Genomic DNA, 9,362 nt, shown 5'->3' with positions numbered 1-9,362 from the left:
TCCTGGAAGCAAAATTGATCAAAGAGTAAGAAAAGAGTTGCAATTAGGAAAATAAAATCAAATTAGAAGAACGAATCCCCTAACATCTTTGGTAGTGTCCACGAAGTCGAGCATAACTTTCTCATCCCGACTCCAAATCAACTAATTCTGGCGGCATTGGAAAGCTATTTCAGCTGGCTACAATTCATGTCTAATGGCAAAATTCCAAATTCGGACTCAAACATGGTCAAAATTGGATTCCAAAAGCGATCATGAAAATACGTACTACAGCTCGAGGACATGAATGCGCATCAAGAAACGTGCACAAAAACACTTGGTAGAAAAGAAACGGACACAAGTAAAAGTACAAAAGCATGCACAAAAGTACTCGAGCAAAAGTGCATTCGCAAAAAGGATCATGAAAACACAAACTACAATCCTAGGACATTAATACAAATCAACAAACATGCATAAGTACACTCGCTCAAATGGACATGCACAAACGTACATGTAAAAAAAGATGCGCAAAAGTGCATTCGCAACAACGTTCTTAAAAACACGAACTACAATACTAGGACTTTAATACGCATCAACAAACAACAACAAAAACAGTAGATAAAAAACATATAGTGGAGTGTAGACATAAAACTCTACGTTTAGGTTTACGTGGATTTTTTTTCGGATTGATTTCTATTTCTTTATTAATTGGTGCATTTGGTATCTTATAGGTACAAATCGAAAATTAGGTGTCCACGAAGCAAAATTGATCAAAGAGTAAGAAAAGAGTTGCAATTAGGAAAATAAAATCAAATTAGAAGATGGAATCCCCGAACATCTTTGGTAGTGTCCACGAAGTCGAGCATAACTTTCTGATATGGACTCCGAATCAACTGATGCCGGCGGCATCGGAAAGCTATTTCAGCTGGCTACAATTTCTGTCTAGTGGCAAAAGTCCAAATTCGGACTCGAACTTGGTAAAAATTTGATTACAAAAGCGATCATGAAAATTACAAAAGCATGCCCAAAAGTAGTCACGCAAAAGTGCTTTCGCAAAAAAGATCATGAAAACACAAACTACAATCCTAGGACATTAATACAAATCAACAAACATGCATAAGCACACTCGCTCAAATGGACATGCACAAACGTACATGTAAAAAAACATGCGCAAAAGTGCATTCGCAACAATGTTCTTAAAAACACGAACTACAATACTAGGACTTATATACGCATCAACAAACAACAGCAAAAACACTAGTTAAAAAAGATACAGTGGAGTGTAGGAATAAAACTCTACGTTTAGGTTTACGTGGATTTTATTTCGGATTAATTTATATTTCTATATTAATTGGTGGATTTGGTATCTTATAGGTACAAAACGAAAATTAGGTGTCCTGGAAGCAAAATTGATCTAAGAGTAAGAAAAGAGTTGCAATTAGGAAAATAAAATCAAATTAGAAGAATGAATCCCCGAACATTTTTGGCAGTGTCCACGAAGTCGAGCATAACTTTCTCATCTAGACTCCAAATCAACTGATTCCTGCGGCATTGGTAAGCTATTTCAGCTGGCTACTATTCCTGTCTAATGGCAAAATTCCAAATTCGGACTCGAACATGGTCAAAATTTGATTCCAAAAGCGATCATGAAAATACGTACTACAGCTCGAGGACATGAATGCGCATCAAGAAACGTGCACAAAAACACTCACTACAAAAAGATACGGACACAAGTAAAAGTACAAAAGTATGCACAAAAGTACTCGCGCAAAAGTACATTCGCAAAAAGGATCATGAAAACCAAACTACAATCCTAGGACATTAATACAAATCAACAAACATGCATAAGCATAGTCGCTCAAATGGACATGCACAAACGTACAGGTAAAAAAAAAGCAAAAGTGCATTCGAAACAACGTTCTTAAAAACACGAACAATAATACTTGGACTTTAATACGCATCAACAAACAACAGCAAAAACACTAGATAAAAAAGATACAGTGGAGTGTAGAAATAAAACACTACGTTTAGGTTTACGTGGATTTTTTTTCGGATTAATTTATATTTCTATATTAAATTGTGGATTTGGTATCTTATAGGTACAAATCGAAAATTAGGTGTCCAGGAAGCCAAAATGATCAAAGAGTAAGAAAAGAGTTGCAATTAGGAAAATAAAATCAAATTAGAAGAAAGAATCCCCGAACATCTTTTCTAGTGTCCACGAAGTTGAGCATAACATTTTAATCCGGACTACAAATCAACTGATTCTGGCGGCATTGGAAAGCTATTTCAGCTGGCTACAATTCCTGTCTAATGGCAAAATTCCAAATTCGGACTCGAACATGGTCAAAACTGGATTCAAAAAGTGATCATGAAAATACGTATTACAGTTCGAGGACATGAATGCGCATCAAGAAACATGCACAAAAACACTCGCTACAAAAAGGTACGGACACAAGTAAAAGTACAAAAGCATGCACAAAAGTACTCACGCAAAAGTGCATTTGCAATAACGTTCTTAAAAACACGAACAACAATACTAGGACTTTACTTCGCATCAACAAACAACAACAAAAACATTAGATAAAAAAGATACAGTGGAGTGTAGAAATAAAACTCTACGTTTAGGTTTACGTGGATTTTTTTTAGGATTACTTTATATTTCTATATTAATTGGTGGATTTGGTATTTTATAGGTACAAATCGAAAATTAGGTGTCCAGGAAGCAAAATTGATCAAAGAGTAAGAAAAGAGTTGCGATTAGGAAAATAAAATCAAATTAGAAGAAGGAATCCCCGAACATCTTTGGTATTGTCCACGAAGTCGAGCATAACTTTCTCATTCGGACTCCAAATCAACTGATTTCGGGGGCATTGGAAAACTATTTGAGCTGGCTACAATTCCTTTCTAATGGCGAAATTCCAAATTCAGACTCTAACATGGTCAAAATTGGATTCCAAAAGCAATCATGAAAATACGTACTGCAGCTGGAAGACATGAATGCGCACCAAGAAACGTGCACAAAAACACAGACTACAAAATGATACCGACACAAGTAAAATTACAAAAACATGCACAAAAATACTCACGCAAAAGTGCATTCGCAAAAAGGATCATGAAAACACAAACTACAATCCTAGGACATTAATACAAATCAACAAACATGCATAAGCACACTCGCTCAAATGGACATGCACAAAAGTACATGTAAAAAAACATGCGCAAAAGTGCATTCGCAACAACGTTCTTGAAAACACGAACTACAATACTAGGACTTTAATACGCATCAACAAACAACAGCAAAAACACTAGATAAAAAAGATATAGTGGAGTGTAGACATAAAACTCTACGTTTAGGTTTACGTGGATTTTTTTTCGGATTGATTTCTATTTCTATATTAATTGGTGGATTTGTTATCTTATAGGTACAAATCGAAAATTAGGTGTCCAGGAAACAAAATTGATCAAAGAGTAAGAAAAGAGTTGCGATTAGGAAAATCAAATATAATTAGAAGAAGGAATCCCATAACATATTTGGTAGTGTCCACGAAGTCGAGCATAACTTTCTCATTCGGACTCCAAATCAACTGATTCTGGCGGCATTGGAAAGCTATTTGAGCTGGCTACAATTCTTGTCTAATGGCAAAATTCCAAATTCGGACTCGAACATGGTCAAAATTAGATTCCAAAAGCGATCATGAAAATACGTACTGCAACTCGAGGACATGAATGCGCATCAAGAAACGTGCACAAAATCACTGACTACAAAAAGATACGGACACAAGTAAAATTACAAAAATATGCACAAAATTACTCACGCAAAAGTGCATTCGCAAAAAGGATCATGAAAACAGAAACTACAATCCTAGGATATTAATACAAATCAACAAACATGCATAAGCACACTCGCTCAAATGGACATGCACAAAAGTACATGTAAAAAAACATGCGCAAAAGTGCATTCGCAACAACGTTCTTAAAAAAACAAACTACAATATTAGGACATTAATACGCATAACCAAACAACAGCAAAAACACTAGATAAAAAATCTACGTTTAGGTTTGCGTGGATTTTTTTTAGGATTAATTTATATTTCTATATTAATTATTGGATTTGGTATCTTATAGGTACAAATTGAAAATTAGGTGTCCAGGAAGCAAAAATGATCAAAGAGTAAGAAAAGAGTTGCAATTAGGAAAATAAAATAAAATTAGAATAAGGAATCCCCGAACATCTTTGGTAGTGTCCACGAAGTCGAGCATAACTTTCTCATCCGGATTCGAAATCTGTAACACCCCGCATTTTCATAATGCATTGAATATATTATATGCAATTCATGAATTAATTAATAATTGTATGTATCCGAAATGTTTGCATGACTTTAAGTAATGTATGTGACCATGTTATTCTATTTAGATGAATTAGGTGAATTATAATGTATTATGCATCTTAATTGAATTAAATAACTTATATGCGCCCATTGTTTAATTAATCTAATCTATGATTAGTAATTATCTGATTAAGTGCTTCATAAGTGTTTATAATATTGATGATTACAAGAGGTTATAATGTGGTTGCTTGCTCAAATGTTTATAATGATTATTATTATATGATTAAATGAATTATGTGCTTTAGTCCATGGATTTTAATGATGTGCTTTAATTGATAATTAATCTAGGATTGAGATGATGTGAAATTAGTTTTATTTATAGTTTAATTGGTATCCTATTTAATTTATAGGAATTATATGTTTTAGTGTGTGTGTATTGGCCGTGTGTTGTGTGTAAGGGAAAGTGAATTATTTCCCTAAGTTTATTAATTACTAAGGACTCCCCTCTTCTCTTCTATATTGCTAAGAAGCCCCCAAGGTATGTTCTCCCAAATTGCTAATAGAACCCCAATGTCTTTTATATTGCAAATAAGGGCCTCATCTCCCCTATAAATAAACCCCTCCCCTTCACATTCTCTTCACACCAAAACATCAGCCAAAAGGCCCTCTCCTCTCCCTCTCCTCTCCCTCTACATCGACCAAAAACAGCCCCAAAGAAGAATTCTCTTCTTCCATCACCCCATCAAAGCCCCTCTCTCCTTCCTCTTTTCAATTCCTCTCCAAGAGAAACTCCCTCTTCTTCAATTCTGCTAAAAATCTTCAAGAAACAGCCCTTCACATCCTTCAAACTCATCCCCAAAGCCATCCAAGAACATCAAAGCCAAACCCGCCGAAAATCCACCGAGCCTTTGGTTTTCTTACTCCTCCATCTTCGATTTCTTGCTCTTGGGTAAGGACCTTGGTCTTTACTGAAATAATAACCTAATTAATATAAATTATATGTGTTTTAATGAATTTTATGTTTGAGGTTTTAATTTTGAGCTTTAGAAGATAAAGTTCTTGATGAACACTACTTGAATTTCAGTTTCGTAGCTTCTGATGTATTGCATGTCTCATCGGGTAATCCCTAAGATAAAATTATGCAATTTGGTGGTAGTCTATATCTTTCGGTTAGCTTCATGTTGATATAAATTATGCATAAATCGGATTTATATTGAGTAAGTTATGAATCGTTTTCTGAATCTGCACAGTTTCGGAGTCATCCACGAATTATGTGTTAAATAGCGTTTTATACTAATCTTATTATTAAACTTATAAAACTGACTTTTCACAAAATTTGGTAGTGTTTAAGTAAAGGTATGAATTAATTGGTATTTTTAAAGTTAGTGGATCTGTTCTGAAATTCTGCTTGTGTTACTGCACTAAATTGATTATATCTCTTACACAGATAAGTTTCTTCATAAACTGTTTTAACCCTATAAACAAGACTTAGATTTGAACATTCTTTCCAAATTTCATCAGGTTTGGATCTACGGTTTAGGAGATATGAATTTCTGAAGTTATAGTGCCTAAACTACCAGATCTGTTTTGATCAAAGATGTAGATATAGATCACTAATGAATTTTCAGGTTTTCAGTCTCGGAGTTTACTGCATGTTTCACAGATGCCCTGTTTTTCTAAAATCACGAAATTTCAATGGTAACTAGATCTTTTTGTTCTATTTAATTTGATATATTTTAATCATCAATCGGATTTCAGATGATTAAGATATGAATTATTTACTAAACCTGCACAGCTTTTGAGTCAGCTGAGTATTTGCTTTTAAAATCGATGTTTTCCTGGTTTGATTTCCTTGATTCCACTTGGAATATAATTATACCTTATAAAACCAGTTTTCTGCAAAGGTTTACAGTGTTTTAACAAAAGGGTGATTTATTGGGTATTTTTAAAGTGGTTGGTTCTGTTTCTGAAAGTGTGACCACACTACTGCACTGTTTTACTCATTTCTCTTCGTCTACTAGTTATTTTGGAAAACTGTTTTAAATGAGTGTTTTTCACTCATACAAGAGTGTATGGTTAAAGTTTCAGAATTGTTGTAGTCATGGTTTAAGAGAAATGTGTTTTCAAAGTTAAGGTGTCAAAACTGTCCGATTTTCCTAAAAACGAATTTCTTTGAATTAAAGGGTCCTAACTCTTGAGACATGACTTAATATGGTAATATTGAATTTCATGATGATTATTTGAATAATGTGTTTTACTCTTATGAAGTATAAGTATGTATATATATAAGTATATTTATATGTATATCGACAGTTTAGACCTATGATGTTATTAGCGTACTCCCTTCGGGTTGAGGAAACTTATAACCCGTAGTTATAAATTAGAGTGTATACGTATATGTATAAGTATATAAATACGTATGAGTGCCTATGTGTGTATACGTGTACAAGTATATGTGTTCTTTATTACTAATGTTTGATCTCTATGTGCTTACTATAGCCTCGGAAATTACTTCCGAATTATGTGATTTAATTCCTTCGAATTACGTGAATGATATAATTGGAATTATTATCGTGTTGCTATTAAGATCTTTGACTTTCGTGCATTCATCGAGTCATTAATTGGTATTGCATAGTCTACTATAGAAAAGTCAAAATTGTAACGTTGCTACGGTTGAATAGACACGGGATACGGGGGGCCGGTATCCCAACAACAGTTACTATAGAACTATAGGGTGGTTAGCTCCCACCGAATGACCGGGCTCAGCATATAAACGTCTATTGCCGATGCTTACGTTAGGGATCCCAACAAGTGCATACTTGCATACGAAAGATTTTGAAAGAAAAATGGTTTTAAAAAGAGTTTTAAAATTGGGTTTTCGATCTAAAAAAGGGAACTTCGTTGGAAGGTATATTTTGTCCAAGATGAGTTCCAAAATGAACTAAGAAATGATTTCTAAAGGAAAACGAATCCCCACATGATTTCAAAGTGCATTTCAAATGGCTTTCATAGCAAAACCATACTTTTTATTATGTGCTCATATGTGAAGTTATATGTTTAATTATTTGTGGCGTGATTATATTTTGTGATTCACGTTGAAGAAATAATATAATACAGTTACGACATAAAAGCCTTAGCCAAAAGAGAACATAGACATGGACTTTAGGATTCCCATAGGTCGTGAGTGACATGTTGAGAGAGGCGTGAGTTCGTCAAACTAAGACTAATGTCCTTACTGAGCCAGTGTTTGGGCTCATGCTTTTATGCAAATTATCTTTTCAGGTTCTCCAAGCTATGTAGGAGGCCGGCGGAGAGGAGTTCGAGGAATCACGAGCTTTGGTGCCTAGATCATTTTACCCGTATTTTCTACGCAACGTTTTACCAAAAACTAATCACATAGTATAATTTTATTTTGTACTCTGATTGGAACCCGGTCTATTAAACGTGGGTATCTTAAATAAAGTTTATTTCCTTCCGCTGTCCTACGAGTGTTTTCTAAACCCCGGTAATGTTTTATGTGGATTATTCCGCCACCTCGAGATTATTTTCAAAATCCCGTTCATGTTATGGTACACTCTCTATGAAAAATCTTATTTTCCGATTGTGGGTTAGATTTGAAGTAAAGGGAAATGGTTCTAAAATTTTAAAGTGGTTTTTCTCAAAGTTCAAATATGTTCCAAAAGTTTTTAATAAAGTCCGTGTTTTCTAAAATTTCTTTTAAATCATTGAGGGTGCTACAAAATCAACTGATTCCTGGGGCATTGGAAAGCTATTTCAGCTGGCTACAATTCCTGTCTAATGGCAAAATTCCAAATTCGCACTCGAACATGGTATAAATTTGATTCCAAAAGAGATCATGAAAATACGTACTACAGCTCGAGGACATGAATGCGCATAAAGAAACGTGCACAAAAATACTCACTAGAAAAGATAGGGACACAAGTAAAAGTACAAAATCATGCACAAAAGTACTCACGCAAAAGTGCATTCGCAAAAAGGATCATGAAAACACAAACTACAATCCTAGGACATTAATACAAATCAACAAACATGCATAAGCACACTCGTTCAAATGGACATGCACAAACGTACATGTAAAAAAACATGCGCAAAAGTGCATTCCCAACAACGTTCTTAAAAACACGAACTACAATACTAGGACTTTAATACGCATCCACAAACAACAGCAAAAACACTAGATAAAAAAGATACACTGGAGTGTAGACATAAAACTCTACGTTTAGGTTTACGTGGATTTTTTTTCGGATTAATTTATATTTCTATATTAATTGGTGGATTTGGTATATCTTATAGGTACAAATCGAAAATTAGGTGTCTTGGAAGCAAAATTGATCAAAGAGTAATAAAAGAGTTGCAATTAAGAAAATAAAATCAAATTAGAAGAAGGAATCCCCGAACATCTTTGGTAGTGTCCACGAAGTCGAGCATAACTTTCTCATATGGACTCCAAATCAACTGATTCCGGCGGCATTGGAAAGCTGTTTGAGCTGGCTACAATTCCTGTCTAGTGGCAAAATTCAAAATTCGGACTCGAACATGGTAAAAATTTGATTGCAAAACCGATCATGAAAATTACAAAAACATGCACAAAAGTACTCACGCAAAAGTGCATTCGCAAAAAGGATCATTAAAACACAAACTACAATCCTAGGACATTAATACAAATCAACAAACATGCATAAGCACACTCGCTCAAATGGACATGCACAAACGTACATGTAAAAAAACATGCGCAAAAGTGCATTCGCAACAACGTTCTTAAAAACACGAACTACAATACTAGGACTTTAAAACGCATCAAGAAACAACAGCAAAAACACTAGATAAAAAAGATGCAGTGGAGTGTAGACATAAAACTCTACGTTTAGGTTTACGTGGATTTTTTTTCGGATTAATTTATATTTCTATATTAATTGGTGGATTTGGTATATCTTATATGTACAAATCGAAAATTAGGTGTCTTGGAAGTAAAATTGATCAAAGAGTAAGAAAAGAGTTGCAATTAAGAAAATAAAATCAAATTAGAAGAAGGAA

General features: G+C 34.2%; 1 long non-coding RNA gene across 1 annotated transcript; it reads left to right on the top strand.

Annotated features, from left to right (window-relative positions):
* The first annotated feature begins 4,617 nt into the window (after window positions 1-4,617).
* LOC148765819 (uncharacterized) lies at window positions 4,618-7,895 on the top strand. The gene is made up of 2 exons (XR_016029308.1): window positions 4,618-5,256; window positions 7,590-7,895. It is a non-coding gene; the product is annotated as an uncharacterized LOC148765819 (long non-coding RNA).
* The last annotated feature ends 1,467 nt before the right edge of the window (window positions 7,896-9,362 follow it).

The sequence above is a fragment of the Erythranthe guttata genome, chromosome 13 (assembly GCF_056151865.1).
Source record: "Erythranthe guttata isolate IM_541 chromosome 13, IM_541, whole genome shotgun sequence".
Taxonomy (NCBI): domain Eukaryota; kingdom Viridiplantae; phylum Streptophyta; class Magnoliopsida; order Lamiales; family Phrymaceae; genus Erythranthe; species Erythranthe guttata.
The sequence above is the reverse complement of the archived record's forward strand: the minus strand, read 5'-3'. Positions and strand labels throughout refer to the sequence as shown.